Genomic DNA, 16,806 nt, shown 5'->3' on the forward strand with positions numbered 1-16,806 from the left:
GGAGGTTCCCAGGCTAGGGGTCTAATCGGAGCCGTAGCCACCAGCCTACGCCAGAGCCACAGCAACGCAGGATCTGAGCCACGTCTGCAACCTACACCACAGCTCACGGCAACACCAGATCGTTAACCCACTGAGCAAGGGCAGGGACCGAACCTGCAACTCATGGTTCCTAGTCAGATTCGTTAACCACTGCGCCACAACGGGAACTCCCCCCATAACAATTATTTTTAAGGCTCAATTAAATTTCATTGCTGCTCCCTATCAGTAAATGTTTTCATGTCACTAGGAACTATGCCCTGTGTTAAGGGGAATAAATACAAGGAAAACATAGGCACTGATAATTAGAGGATATAGGACATTTAAATGACGCATCACAGAAAAGGCCAATGTCACTAGACTTGGGCTCTCCTTGACCCCTGATTTGCTTGGGTTTAGCCTCCACCAAGGTCTGGTAGGTGTAATAGGATGGTCTGGTACACTGAAACGGCCTCAGATACTCCACTTGGCCAAAAAGCTATCCTCTGAATAATCAGAGGATAGCTGACTTGCTTTGGGTTTGGAGTGAGTGACCAGACATTTGAGAGTTGGGTTCTATAAGCAAAAGGAATCCATCAGTCTTCAGTTCTTGCTGTTTATAGTAGCAATGTTCTATTTAAAGTCATTCCAAAGACTGACATAGCAAATTCATTGCTCCTAGGGGAAATACAGAGTTGGGTTCCTCTGGTCCCAGCATTTTCTGCAGATGACCTACACATACCCTTGTGTTACACATGTTTCTATTTAAAGATACTTTATTTAGCACATACTGTTGATTCATTAGCATTGAATGCATGGCAACAGAACTAAAACTCATGCCCGATGGAATGATGCTTATCTAACCCACATAGTTTCTCCATAAGGCACCACAGCCTTCTTTACTTAGATACACTAGACAGCACTTCTTGGCTGTGACATGGCAACACACAGACCCTTATTTACCATAAGGGAGCTGAAAGGATACTTATTTATCATATGGTAGCTGAAAGAAGAAAGCAAAGCATAGCCTTGGTTGACCTTGCCAGGAACATGCATGTCAGGTGACTCACATTTTTTTGGCAGTTCTGTACATATCTACAAATGAACAGGAAATCACTATTGATTTTGAGGTTGCAAATAAATTTCAGCAAGCAGGCGAATTTGCAAATACAGAATCCACAAATAAAGAGCATCTAAAAGTTATTCACACTTTTAAACTGTATCTAAAAGTTATTCACATACTTAACATTTGCATTTAAACTCAGCCTGGCAGAGCTCTGGTCAATTCACATCGACTCCATTTATTTCTAAAACCTATGAACAGTAACTAGCCCAGAGGACATCATGAATATTGAAAAAAAATTAAATGTTCCATTGTAGAATTTTTTTCCTTTAAAGGACATAGATCTCAAATGGAATTATCCCTGAGACATCTTACCAACATACTACATCAGCTGCTTGAATATTTTAGCATTTAATTGGTAGAAAAATCTTCTTTCAATTAAAGCAGACTCTCTTTCCAGAATTCCTACTGGTTGATCCTAGTTTAGTCCTTAAGAACTACCCAGAACTGGGTCGAGCTTCCTTCCATGTGGTGCTCTTTCAAGCATCTGAAGAGGGAGTTCTCTGATGGCCTAGCAGGTTGAGGCTCCTGCGTTCTCACCGCGTGGCTCTGGTTGCTGCTGTGCGGCGTAGGTTCAATCCCTGGCCTAGGAATTCCCACATACTGCCTGTGTGGCAAAAAAGAAAAAAAAAAAAAAAAAAAAAAAAAAAAACAAGAGAGAACCTGAAATAAACGTTGCAACTCTCATTTAAAAAAAAAAAAAAAAAAAAGCATCTGAAGACACTACTGGTGCCTCTTTCAAGTTCACAGTTTCCCATGTTCAATGTCCTCATTCCTGGTAATTACCCCAGTTTAAAATCTTTATTTCGGGAGTTACCATTGTGGTGGTTGCAGGTGTGATGTCTGGCCTCACTCTGTGAGTTAAGGATCCAGCGTTGCCTTGAGCTGTGCTGTAGGTCAGAGACGAGGCTTGGATCTGGCATTGCTGTGGTGTAGGCCAGCACCTGTAGCTCTGATTAGACCCTAGCCTGGGAACCTCCACGTGCCACAGGTGCAGCCCTAAAAAAAAGACAAAAAAAAAAAAAAAGCCAATGTTCACATCTTTATTGCTTTCTTGGAACAATGTTCTAATCTATCAGAAGTTAACTGTCATCTCCTACCTAAGGTTCTAGAATGAAATGAGTAGCCTCAGACTCTGCTGGTTAATTTATACAACTTTACTTCCGTGTCCCTTGGCAATATATGTGAAACTGTTTAAAATAAGCACATCCTTCCATGTCTTAATTTTTTTTTTGTCTTTTTAGGGTGACACCCGAGGCATATGGAGGTTCCCAGACTAGGTGCCAGCCACAGCCACAGCCACAGCAATGCAGGATCTGAGCCACATCTGTGACCTACATCACAGCTCACAGCAACGCCAGAGCCCTAACCCACTGAGCAAGGCCAGGGACCAAACCCACATCCTCATGAATACAGTGTCAGATTTGTTTCCGCTGAGCCACGATGAGAACTCCTTAAAATTTATACTAAGGAAATAATCACAGACATGTACTAAAATTTAGTTATGAAGCTGTTCATTACAGGGGTGTTTATGACTCCAACATGTGCAAACGCCCAAAAATAGAACCATATCAAAGAAATTATGGTACATCTATACAGCCGTGAAATAATACATGCCATTAAAGTGTCAATGTGAACAAATCTATGTTGACTTACATAGGTATTTATATAATTGTAGTAGGAAAGAAGATTATAAAAGAGTGATTACAATCTGATTACATTTTATCAAAGCATCCTTCCATATGAAGGGACAATATTCTCAAGAGGTTAACAAATCTCTCAAAGTTTAGTTCCACTGAGTGTTTCCCTTCTTCTTTATCTATTTTTTCTACCTTCATACTCAGGGAAAACTCATTCTGTTCAGTGCTTTACAAGATTACAATGAAAACAACCCTTTAGTGGTTCCCTGTCATTTTCAGGAAAGAATCCAAACACCTGACTTGGGACACCAGACTTCTTACAATCTTACCTCTTATGTTTTAACACCTAACCAGCCATAATGAACCATCTGCAATATCCCCAATTTTTATCACTGCTTTCCACCTTACACCTCTTTTATTTTATTATGCAATGAATTTATTACATTTGTAGTTGTACAACGATCATCACAATCCAATTTTCCACCTTACACCTTCTGCTTGAGAGATATCCTCCAGGTTTAGAAACTGATTGGGGAGATGATCCAAAAATTACTCAAGTGACAAAACCAGTCGAGGTTGCCTGTCTCTGAAGCCGCCTCCAGATCTGAATGAAAAACTGGGACCGTCAACATGATATGTTTCTAATTGTCTGGGTGCCGTATTTAATCTCAGCACAGGCAAGCTAATCACTTGTGCATGTAGGCTATCTGGAGAAGAAGGAAAATCCTGAAATACAGCCCATTCCATTGACCTATATACAGAGGGTCAAAATAATTTCAAAAATGTGTTCTTTCTTTTACAGAGGAATGATCCAGGGTATTTGGAGCAATATTTTGGCAGACATTAAAGCCTAGTTCCAAATCTATGCCCTTTGTGTCAGATTCGCTAATCTGGCCCTCTCTGACTTCTTTGTCTCTTTCATTATAAGAAATTACTATTGAATTTCAAAACCCGAATGGCATAAATAAATTCCAGATGTCTTCCCAAATCCCTAAATCTCACATTAGAATAAGGAGAAACATAAGGATAAGAATAAGGAGAAGAGAGTTACATTTCAATTCACTAAAAAGCTAAAAGGATCTCTGGGCAATATTTCAGCCTTTATTTCACCAAGAAAACACAGGAACTCTTTGGAGTTTCTCATGGATCTGAAATCCTCAAAATTCAAAGCCCAGCTGTCAGACATATGTTCTGCTTTATTTCTCCCCTTAAGAGGTAAAAATAACATCATTGCGAAATGCAGGGCCCTAGAGCCAGGCTGCCTCAAGTCCAGTCTAACTGGGTGACTTTGAGCAAGTCACGTACGTGCCCTATTCCTCAGGTTTCTCATGTGGAAAATGGGGATCGTTATAGTACCTACCTCACCGAGTTGAGATGAATGAGTTAATAATTTAAAGTGTTTAGTGCTTTGCTGGCCACATGACAAAATGTTTGCCCTTGTTACCCAAGAGGTGTGAGTATGGAGAGCTGGTGTGGGTCTTAATGGCTACACCTTCTTTTCCCCTCTTTCCCTCCAGATAAACAGGGTTAATCCAAAGTTAAGGACACTCTCATCCTTCAGTGAGTGACTAATAACCCAACTTCCGGTCCCAGACCTTTCTCCTAAGCCTGGTCCAGACCGAGAATTCCGGACCTAAGTCAGCATTCCTGAATCTTGTTACTGAGCCATGCCATCCCACCAACTTTTCATCCAGGGTTACTTCACTTATGTAAATGTGGGAGCCCTGTCCTCAGAAGATTTGTGGATGCAGCTTCACACCTCCAATTAATTACAGTTGATCCCACACGTAAAACACCAAAGTGCCATAATACGTGCTCAGAGAAATGATCATTTTCTTCCTTCTTTTGGTTTCTTTCCTTCTGCCATTAATGATTGATGCCTATGTTTGCAAGAAACACTTCATTATAACCATGACAGATCTTCACGGCTCTCCTTCAACAGAGAATTTACAGCACATATATCCTTCAACATCTCAATGTCACACCTCAAGACCAAGCATCCGTGCCAGGAGGCAACTAGACAAACTTGGCACTATTTCCCACTTGACCTGTTTTTTTGAAAGCTTGTGAAATATTTTAGTACTTACAGATTCCCTTTCCCCGTCCTTTGTATATCAACTCTTCAAGGAGGTATGATTATTGATGTTATCCTCGTTATCATGACCTTGCAGTCTGGAAAACTAAAGCCTAAACAGACGAAAAAGCCTTGCCCGAAATCGTCCAGCTGGTAAGTGACTAGATTCTCTGCCTTGACATTCTTTCCTTTTTATCTACCACACTTTACTAGTAAATAGTAAACTAAACCAAACAGTTTAATAGTAACTTGTAGGATTAGGAGTTCCCATCATGGCTTAGCAGGTTAAGAAACTGACTAGTGTCCATGAGGATGCGGGTTTGATCCCTGGCCTCGCTCAGTGGGTTAAGGATCTGGCATTGCCATGAGCTGTGGCTTAAGTCACAGATGCGGCCTGGATCCCAGTTGCCATGGCTGTGATGTAGGTTGGCAGCTGCAGCTCTGATTTGACCCCTAGCCTGGGAATTTACATATGCCATAGGTGTGCCCCCCCCCCAAAAAAGGTTATAGGATTAAGGAGTGCAAGCCTTAAAAGAAATCTCATTAATTCTTGTTTGCATTAGATCTTTTTTTTTTTTCTTTTAAGCTCTGATTTCTCTGTTTTCTCTGATGTTGCCATGGTTGGTGAAAAAAAGCTCATCGCGGCCATTCAGCCAGATTGGAGCTGTTTTTGCAGGCTATCGTGATTGTGTATTGGATGTTTGGGTGTTTTTTTTTTTTTTAAGCATGTTTAATTGGTGTTTTCTTTCAAGCAGAATTTTGTTATACTGCAGCCAAATCATGCCTCATCTAGAAAGAAATATGAAATCTTCCAGAAAGTTTGTTCAAAAAGAGGCCAAATCTTTTGCAACAATGAAGTATTATACACAAATCTGAAAGTATTCCATACTAAGAGCAGGATGGGAATGCGGATTAGAGCTGTGTCAATAGGGAATGTGTGACTTCATGGAACAGAAACCCAACTTCAGTGGCCTAGCTAAATAGGGGCTTATGTTTCTCACCTTAAAAAAAAAAATGAGTTTGGAGATGTGCAGTCAAACCCACAGTAGGTACTGTGGCTTCACAAGGTCATTAGAGACCCAGGTTTCTTTCTGCTCTTCCATCATGGTATGTGGCTTTATTTTTTTTATCATGATCTCAAGACGTTTTCTCAGCATCAATGTCATGACTGCCTTCTGCATGAAGGCAAAATCCAAAGAACAAAATCTGAACAGATGACACCAGCTTTCTTTCCCCTTTGGGAAGTTTTCCATCAACCTCTGCTTACATATCATTGTCCCTACTGGGTGGGTCACGTGACTCCCTGGCCACAGGGAGTCTGGGGAGATGAGCATTATCTGGGTCCCGTTGCCTCCCCAAAGAGATGAGCCCTCTGTTAGGAAGAGAAAGAGCAGATTCAACATTGAGAAGCAATGAACTGAGTCTGTCAAGACGACTAACGTTCATGGAGGGCCCAAAATGTGTTAGATACAGACTAAGACCATCCTAAGGAAAAAAAGAATACTATCCTTGCAGTAGACACAAAGAAAATGATATCCAGAGAGATGCAAAATGTGAGAAGACATGCATTTTTTCTCAGAAGCGCGCCACGTGGATTTTTCTCATGTGACAATGCCTGGCATGGAATAGATGCTCAAAAAATGGTTTCAAAGGTTTCTCTTCTCTTTGTGCTCTCTAGCAATGCAACACCAGTTTTCACCTGGAGTGCCTCTATATTTGAATTATCTAGTTATCCTTTCTATCCTCTAATTTGGCTACTGTTCTGGTTCTGGACAATGTGTCCACATCCCCAACCTCTGGCAAACAACCCTGCTGCCTTTATTAGAAATCCTCCCTGCTTGAGGAGTTCCTGTTGTGGCTCAGTCGGTTAAGGACCTGACATTGTCTCTGTGAGGATGTAGGTCCGATCCCTTGCCTGGCTCAGTGGGTTAAGGATCCCGTGTTGTCACAAGCTGCTATGTAGGTTGCAGATGCGGCTAAGATCTGGCCTTGCTCTAGTTGTGGCTACAGCTCTGATTCTGTCCCTGACCTAGGAACTTCCATCTGCCAAAGGGGCAACCATAAAAAGAAAAGAAAAAAAAAAAAACTTTCCTGCTTTTGATATATGGTCTCCCTTTTGATTTTCTCTCCAGAGCTGTAATGATATTGTTTTCATTTGCAACTTCATCAGCTAAGTCATAACTAGCCTTTGGTTTGGTTTGGCTTTTATCAGCATTCTTTTGCTTGGCACCTAGTAGGAGCTCAATGATATCTGTTGAATGAATGAATCTCTGCTTCATCATTTACCAGCTGTGTGACCTTGGGCAAGTTGCAAACTTATCATGATGAGAAAAAATAAATCAATGCTCATATTGGAGTTATTGATTAGGCTGCAGCACTACTGGCTGCCTTAGCTGATAACTCTGGCCTGCCACCATGCAGGGGGAGAGAAATTCATAGAAAAGAGATGCACAGCAGATAATGCCAAAAACATTTACTGTAGAATAGCATCTGCGCTGTAACAAGACTCATCTCTCTAACATTCGTTAAAATTAACAGGCAATCCTGAACTGTAATAGCTTCACATATAATAAATGCTAAAAAATGACATCGGAACATCTCCAAATCTGAGGTTTTCAGAGCATGTAGGACACCGCCGTGGAAAAGAAATGTTTTTCTGGGCAAGGATCTTTCTGTTGCATCAGTGGGAAAATACATGGGATGCCAATGATAAAAGAAAATACCCAGAATGCTTGTCTCACTGACACAGCTGCCTTAGAAATGCCTTAGGTTTGAATTAGGGGGAAGCAATTAAACCATCTCTGTTCAGAGAGTCAATGCAAATTGCATCTCTTGATTGATAGTGAAAACCAAAGCTGGAGTAAATCTGGAAATCTGATATTGGGCTGCCTGGCCCTTTGTCCCTAAAACAGTGTAAATACACACCAGGGTAGATGGGTTTCCGTCTTGCTTGAAACCCTTATGTATCTGATTTCTCTCCACAAAACATCCGGTGAAACCAGATTTTTAGAAGCGACAAGCAGGTGTTTGGCACTATACATAACTTCATACATAGGGTATGAGTCACTAGCGACTTTTCAAGGCATTTGTTAGATAACAGAGTGTAGCTCTCAAGAGATTTCTTTTTTCAGGCAGCATCAACAACTGGAAATGTATTTGTGTGCTTGAGAATCAGGCAGATCTGGCTTTGACTCTGGGTTTGCTCTCGATAAATGCACAACACACGAGGCATACTACTTATCATCACTGAGTTTTTTCCTCATCTATAAAATGGAAATAACACTTCAGTTGAACCAAATGAAATTGCCAATTTGAAGTCAAGAGAAGTCTATTATTGGAGATTTCATGTGGTTCAGCCTATACCTGTTTCACGGGACTCAGTCTGGGATAGAAGACTTAAATCTGTGTATGTCCACTAGTCGAAGCTCTATTATTGCATGAGGCAGGCATCCAAATCAAACTAGTTTTAAAAAAAGAGATGGATGTCAAATCACAACAACGTACTCTTCAAATATCTTTCATGTTTATTTGTCAGTTTTACATCCGTAAAGCTAGAAATTTTTAGAAAGGGGGAAGAATGCATTAGCTCTTGTACTTGGGCAATTTAGGAATGGTGTTAGCGTCACGTGTGGGAAGATTCAGGGGCTGGAATGATGCTCTTTATCCTCTCTCAGTCTCTGCCGCCCCACCTCCTTCTAGTGACTTTGCCATCCATGGTGGACAAGATCATCTTCATGATCAGGTCCAAGGATTATCTTCTGTAGAAGCAAAAAGGATTATTCTCCCAAGGGCTGTCTTTCTTGCCTTACATGTTCAGCCCTCAGCTAATCACGGTTTCCATCATACTGTTAGATGAGAAAGGAAAGTCAGTCTGGTGGACTTTCTCCCCTCCAGAGAGATGGCAGGAGTGAAGAGCACTGTACGTGAGAGCCTGATTAGAACTTCATGAGATAGGGTAGCAGTACCCAAAGAATCCTGGGGTGCTAGGCCAGCAAGAAATAAATACTCACTACAGTGTGCACAACCCTGAGCACAGATTCTGGGACATGGAAGATGTGCTAAAATTAGCAGAAGACTTTCCTACACTGTACACAAAGGATGTAAGACCACTGACCAACCTTTCTCAATTTGCCCATGACTTTCTTGGCATTCGCATGGTAAGTCCTGCATCCTGGAAAATTCCTGGTCCCAGGTTTATCGGGGTTTATCTGGACTATTCCCATTTTAAAACTGAAAGTCCCACATCTGGGTAATCCCTTCAGTCCCAGGCAAACCAAGATAACTGGTCACCCTGCTCAAAGATGGCACTTATAGCTATAAATCTTAGCTGCAACTGAGGTCTTGTTAGGTCAGTTTATTAGTTGCTGCATCCATAGAAGAACGATGCCCTATGGTACATCCAAAACCATGGAAATAGTAGGTAGATAGTCCCATGGAAAAATGTGTAGGCCACGTCTTTCATTTGGACTTATAGGATCTGCTCCTTTGCTTTCCCTTCCTCCTGCTTTCTTTTCTTTTTTTTTTTTTTTCTTTCAATGATTTTCCTTCTCCCTTCTCCTCTTTCCTTTCTTTCTTTCCTTTCTTCCTATCTTCCTTCCTTCTTATCTTTTTTCCTTCTCTCTCATTTTCTTCCTTTTCTTTTCCTTTCTTGTTTGGCGACATATTTATCTTTCGAATGACATGTGATTTAGATTTTATTTGTGATCTTCAAAAGAGCTGTTATGTGTTGTTTGATGAAAACAAGCCAGCCTCAGTAAATATATTTATCCTGGATAATCCACCAAGTAAGTGGAAACTTCACTGTTGATTAAGACAAGAAGTGTATATGCAAATACTGTGGGCTTATGGAGACAGCATGGTCATGAGGCTGAGCATGAAGAATGAAAAAACTGGGGGTAAAAAAAAACAAAGCAGAGATGACAATGATTGTGAAATGAGGAGACTGGAGACTGGAAGGGCTTGAGAATGAATTCTTTCAAGGGACATGTCGGTTTCCCTGTTTACATAGGGGTTGCATCTACTACTAGTTGAAACTGCTGGGATTTGGGAACTCTTTCTTCTTTTAAATCAATATTATCATTAATTAAGCAATGTAAACCAGGAAATCCTTCTTGGTTACAAACTATGCTTTGAAGCCAGGCCTGCATTTGAATGTTTTCAATCAAAACCTTAAAATAAAATTAGGAGGAAAGCAAAGTCTAGTCTTTGAAGGAGGGCTATCCTTGAGGAAAACAGAGCCTTCTGAATGAAACTTTGGAGCATGATGAGACTTTTGTGGCCCTTATTAAAGTGCTGACGTCCGAAGAATTAACTCCACTTTGGAGGCAAGTCCAGAGGCTCCCTCATGACAGGGGTTTCATCCACAAGTCAAGATCATTTGCTTGGGACTTCCACTGCATTTGGGTTTTCCAAATAATGACATTCACATCACTTTCAAAATTTTTGTTAGTACATGGTACTATCTGTACTCTTTTTTTAACCTAACACTTACCTACTAATTTACTTTTTTAGTTAGCTAGACTAAGATGATGTAGCTAATGCAGTTAATCAGGGCTCATGGATAGCAGTGTCTAGAAAGCCCAGGCTGACTCTCAGACTCTAATGCTTTTTAAACCTTTGTGGGAAGAAAAGTATTGTCATCCACAAGAAAAGCAGTGTACTGTGGTGGCATGGAAAAGGCATGGAGGAATTCCCAGTGTGGCTTAGCTGCTTACGAACCCAACATATTCCCCTTGAGGATGCTGGGGTTCCATCCCTGGCCTTGCTCAGTGGGTTAAGAATCCAGCATTGCACAAGCTGAGGCATAGATCACAGATTCCAGCTTAGATCTGGTGTTGCTGTAGCTGTAGTGTCATCCTGCAGCTATAGCTCTGACTCAACCCCTAGCCCAGGAACTTCCATATGCTGCAGGTGCAGCTGTAAAAAGACCAAAAAAAAAAAAAAAAAAAGGCTTAGAGCCTCATCTCCTGGTTCTTATCTTAGTTCTATTTTTTGGTAGCCTCAAGATTTTGGTTAAATGACTTCAATTTTCTGTTCATATGGTTTTGAGCCTAATTAAGACAGTGCCTAAAAATAATCAATGAACAGTGCTAGCCCTTTAAAAACATCAGTCAAGATTTTCTAAGTCCATTAGCAGAGAGAACAAAGTTTGCATAGTCCTATAGGGCAATCAGTTCATTTGTTCTGGAAAAGCCAACTAAATGGGGAATGTAATAAAGATCACATTCTGAAATATGTAGTTTCAAGTCATTACAATAATCTAGGGGAAATCATTTTTTTTTTAATTTATGTTGAAACCAAGGGGGATCTCTAAAGACTGGAGCACTTCGAAGAGAAATGTGTCTACTAGCTCCATAGAGACAAAGGGTGTGTCATAGCGTTTGTTGCTAAACTGGCTTCCCCCAGGCCAGATTTTTATCACTTGTAGTTATTGAGTCAGAGGTAAGAATCAGAAGGGGAAATATATGTATTTAACCAATAAATATATATATAACTAATAAATATATATATTTAACATATAACACACACACACACACACACACACACACACATATATATATAACCAAGGTTTTGTGAGTCTCTTTGCACAAGAGCTGATTAAGGGCCCAATGAGAAAACACAGCCCAGAGTTAGGGAAAGAATGATCTCCTCTTCCTCTGCAGAGAAACCTGCCTCAGTTTGCTATCACCAGGATTTTTTTTTTTATAATTTTTAAAATTCTATCCTCTGATTATTTTGAGGCTATAGGAAATATATTTTAGTGCATTTATTTTTTATCTGACACCCATATTCAGTGTATATTATTTCTAATAACCTTTTAAAAGTGCTTGCATTGTTTAGGTGTAAAGTTGCATTATCTGTCAATAATGATAACTTTGTTTCTTCCAACCCAGTTCCTATACCTCTTATTAGCAGTTTCCTGTCTCATCACATGCAAATGACTTTGCCATTATTTAGGAATAACTAAAATAGTATTGTATTTTTGACCCACTATGATAAGGACAACTTTGAGAATGTAGCAATTAAAAGTCCAAGAAATAGGTAAAAATCTGTTGTGATAAATTATATGTAATGTGACAATGCCCTGGGCAAAAACAATGGGTAAAAATGCAGATGGGAAAAAAGTACCAATGAGCAATATTTTAATTGAGTAAATGAATGAACATAATAGAGTATAAGAAACAAAATGTAACCACAGGGTTAAAATATATTGGTGTGAAATTATCCATCACACCCATCAGGGTTCAGTAGGAAAATCACTCTACGTAGGATTTAAGATAAGGAATCAAAGCCTTAAACAATCTTTGAAAGAATTGCAGAGAATCTGTACATAGGAGTGAATTGGCATTGAACTCTACAGCATGCAAATGAATCCAACCAAAAAATGCCAAAATCTGAATAAGCTCTATAGGCTAGTTAATACAATTGCACTGATGCAAGTTTCTAGTTTTGATATCCTATTTCGGTGATGTAAGTTGTCACTATTGGAGGCTAGTTTTGTTTTATTTGGTTTTTATGCATTTTTCAACTTTCTGTGAATTAAAATTATAATTATAAAATATTATTATATATTATTTGTAAAATATTGATTATTATACACTGTATTAATATACAATAAACACTGATTGATTCATCTATAATTATTTATTTTTTATGATTTTTATTTTTTTCATTATAGCTGGTTTACAGTGTTCTGTCAATTTTCTACTATACAGCATGGTGACCCAGTTACACAGACATGCATACATTCTTTTATCTCACATTATCATGCTCCATCATAAGTGACTAGACATAGTTCCCAGTGCCACACAGCAGGATCTCATTGCTTATCCATTCCAAAGGCAATAGCTTGTATCTATTAACCCAACACCCCATTCAACCCACATCCTCCCCCTCCCCCTCGGCAACCACAAGTCTATTCTCCAAGTCCATGATTTTCTTTTCTGTGGAAAGGTTCATTTGTGCCATATATTAGATTCCAGATATAAGTGATATCATATGTAATTATTTCTAAACAAAAAGCTTTTTAAAAGGGGGAGCTGTGGAACCAACAATTGGAGAAAAAACATGCTGTTTTGCTGGAAACTCAGAAGTGCAGGATGGCTGGGAAGCTACCCTACTGTGTGATTCCAGGATTTCACACAGAAGCACCTGTAAACCTTGCATCACTTGACTGTCCTCACTCTGCCCGCAGCTGCCACCAAGAATGTCTTCTTCGTCCTTTCTGCCTCTCACATCCCTGTGAGTGTCCTCCTTGGCTGGCTCTGATCAGGGATCCTGCCTGCAAGGGATTCTGGGAAATGTCCTTCCAAACTCTCCCTCCCTGGTCTGTAAAAGAGAGACTAGAAAGGGATGGATGATGCTGAGCTGAAAACACATATCCCAGCTCACTGGGTACCCGAGGGAAACCACAGAGCCCCCTTTACCCTCTTTTCCCTCTCAAATGCTCTAGGCAACAATATCCTGAGCTGGGAATTCGCAGGAAGGAAAAAATAGAGGTTCATGGCTCAGAATCTAGGCGAGAAGAGGAGGTAGAGGCAGAATGTGTCCTGAAAAGAGCAGGGCTTTGGTTACCACATTTCACCTTTGGACACAGCCACTTATTAGCTTTGTGACCCTGGAAAAGGCACTACGATCCTCTCATAACTGTGTGAGAATTCACTGAGAAAAGAAACAAGTGGGACTTTGTACCCAGTAAGAGCTCAATAAATGTTAGCTCTCGGCTCTCACTTTCTCCAGGTTCTCTATGGATTGAATTTATATTCCCCCCACCCCCAAATTCCTACACTGAAGCCCTGACCCCCAACGTGACTCTATCTGGAAAGAGTCCTTAGGAGGTAAAAGTAAACAAGATCAAAAGGGTGGGGCCCTGATCTAACAGGACTGTGGCCTCAGAAGAAGAGGAAGAGAGAGAGAAAGACCTCACTCTCTCCACCGTGTGGGGACAGAGCAAGAGGCTGTCATCTACCAGCCCAGGGAAAGGCTCTCATCAGGACCTAACCAGCTGGTACCTCCCTCTCAGGCTTCCAGCCTCTTCCAGAACTGTAAGAAAATACGTTTTTGTGGTTGAAGTCATCAGTCTATGATATTTTGTTATAGCAGCCCAAGCCGACTAAAACAAGGATTAGAACATTGCTCTTGCAGAGGATCAAGTGTGAGCCTTAACCGCCCTGACATTTAAAGAATGAATTCATGAAAATGCACGGGAAGTGAGTGCACCAATCATCCGCTGGCTTTGGGGTAGAGCATTTTCAAAGGTGATGCTGACCTTGACTGATCTGGTGTTCGGTTGTGACTACTGGCAACTGGATCCAGTCTGGGTCAAGGCTGTAGCAGAATGTTGAGCAGAATGTGGTTGAGCAGAATGTTTACTCCTCATTTTTATCCTTACCATCACATGAGAAACGGAAGGACACTTAAACTGTAAGAAAACCAGTAGTGGCCAAGAGATGGGATGACAAGGGAAAAGAGGTGAAATACACTCCTTAAGAGGGGAAAAGAAAAAGCCAAGAATCCTGCATCCTTGGCTGAGAAGCAGGGTATGGGCCGAGGTCCTGGCCAGGATGAAATGAGAGATGGGAACGACACCATTCCATCAACAATGTCTTCTCTGTGACACGCTGTGCAGGACGCTGGCAAACACTGCTTTCCAACTGCAAAGCCGGCACAGGATTGAGAAGCCCCATCCCAGTGGAGACTTCCTGTGACTCTCACCACAGCAAAAGGAGGTAAGCACAGCGGGACAGAGGCCATGCCCCCAGGGACAAAACCATGGTTTGGATTATTGAAATGGGGCTTCCTTGGATGGTCAGTATTAGAGGCAGTGGTGAAGCCTTGATTTTCTGATTCCAGACCCCGAGTCCTTTTCATGGCAAATGTCAAGCCACATACTACCTTGTCCTCTGACCTTGACCTGGTTGTCCAAGGTCAGAAGTTTTCTCCATGTCCCATCCCATTTTCTGACCAATATACTCCTTCTCCCCCTCCAAAAAATCACTTGATGGCTTCTTCTAGCCAAAAATAACATTGGTGGAATACCAGAATGGAAAGAGGAAGAGACATGTGGAAATGCAGCTGGGTTGATAGCCTTGCAGCCTCTGGTGTAATTGCTTTCATCCTTGATGAAGCATCTTCACAGTGTGTTTGACCACGGAAGGAGAGCTATTGTCAGGATTCCCATTTTGCAGCTGGGAGAACTGAGACATAGAGGTATTAAGCACTTCATCCAGTGACGTGTATCCTAAAGATCAAGAGCCAGATCTCAACCGTCTGAGTTTATCTCCACGTCCCTCCAGGGGACAGAGCTCTGGTTGGACCCCCGGGAAGCCCTTCGGTTTCACTCCTTCCATGCATTCCCCTGTGATCCCGGTCAAGCCTTGTCAGCCCTGGGCTTGAGCGCCTACTCTGTAAACTCAAGGACCAAATCACCTGGTCTCTTAGAACATTCTCGAACGTGGTTCACGAGACAGCATACAACACATCTTGAAGACCCTGAAAGTGCTCAGATTTCCCCCCAGCAAAGAAACATGAGATGCCCTGGCCCTTGAATTGTACACTTTTAGAGCAAATATCATCCAGACTCTGCACTGTTTCTCAAGTACGATCTAGGGAGTGAGCCAATGCCAATAGATGGAAGAGAAGATTTATTTTTGTTTGTGAGAGTCACAGACCCTTCTTTCAGGCTCGATGGGACCACGGGGAGGCCTGTGCAGGCCACAGCATCTCTGCACAACGAGGTCATGTCGCGCTCTCTCTGCTCGAGGCCTGGGAGGATGCTTTTGAAATGAATCAGGAAATTACTTATCAATCCGAGGCCCCAAAGAGCCATGAGCCTTCCCCACTGCCAAAGGCAAGGGGATTTCAAGAGAAAGCTCCACATCTGTGCGCTCTAGAGTTCAAAGACTCCAGCTGTTGGAAGGTCTCACGAGCCATGTAAGTAAAGAGTCCTCTCTCCTGATTGAAATGAACCTCTTCAGGCTGGTATTTTTTTTTTTTTTCCGAGATGAGTCTTTTGGCTCACATGGATGATAGTCTTCATCGGCGGCTCTTCTCGGAGGTTTGGGGGTGGGGGGGTGTTCCTTACTCAAGGAAACACCTCCTCTGGGGAAAGTCTGCTGAGCAGAAGAGGGAAAGCGAAAGTGTCGGCGGCGGCGGCTTTGCTGGGTTAGTGCTGCAAACAGCCCTGAACTTGGCAGTCATGTTCCTTCATGGCTATAGATCACCCTCGAGGGGAGTGTGGGGCTGGTGTGCACGCTTGTGGGAGCAGACAGAAAGGGCTCCGCCGCTTCCCCCTGAGAAACAGAGCAGTCATCAGGCCTGCAGCCGCAGAATTCAAGTCGAAGGTGTCTCCTTCGTTTTGCAGGATTTTAATCGAAGAAGAAGAAAAGCAGTAAAGCTCATAGTGTGCCGTGGAGATTTCCAGGTGGCAGTATAAATCTTACGCTCAGTGTATGCTTGGTTAAGGGGGCTGATTTATGTGCTGTTTATTTTATTAAATAAATGTGCCCCTCACTGCACATGGCTGGGGGGAAGAGCTGGATAAAGGCATTCCTTGCAACGCATGAACGTAAATGCCAAACCCGTGTGGGTAAAACTATGGGTTTGTATGAATCGTCATTCTGCGAATGGAATGTTTCATTTCATAAATAATGCATTGTACTAGTGCATGTGTCTTTTATGAGAATTTCAAATCAGACTGTGGTTAAGGGCTGGGAAGTAGTTGCAGGAATATAGCTCATTGAAAAGAAATAGATCTTCTTTGATCAACCTTTGTTCCACGAGTCCCTGCAGCCTCCCCAAGAACCCTGTGTTTGCAGGGAACACGTGCGTGCCATGAACCGTAGACAGAAGGATGTATGTTTGGAAGGTGAAAGGAAATGATTCAAATATTGGGAAACATTTACCAAGCAGTCGCCCTGTGTTTGGCCCAAGACTTGCCCTGTGTTGTGTGGTCT

General features: G+C 41.7%; 1 protein-coding gene across 3 annotated transcripts in view; it reads left to right on the forward strand.

Moving 5' to 3' along the window:
* Positions 1-16,806, forward strand: part of C1QTNF7 (C1q and TNF related 7) — a 98,132-nt gene that overhangs the window by 20,013 nt on the left and 61,313 nt on the right. Inside the window, exon 1 of one of the 3 annotated variants that reach the window (XM_021100291.1) lies at positions 14,235-15,784. The gene's annotated coding sequence lies outside the window, so the exon portion shown is untranslated. 3 annotated transcript variants of the gene reach the window in all.

The sequence above is a fragment of the Sus scrofa genome, chromosome 8 (assembly GCF_000003025.6).
Source record: "Sus scrofa isolate TJ Tabasco breed Duroc chromosome 8, Sscrofa11.1, whole genome shotgun sequence".
NCBI lineage: Eukaryota > Metazoa > Chordata > Mammalia > Artiodactyla > Suidae > Sus > Sus scrofa.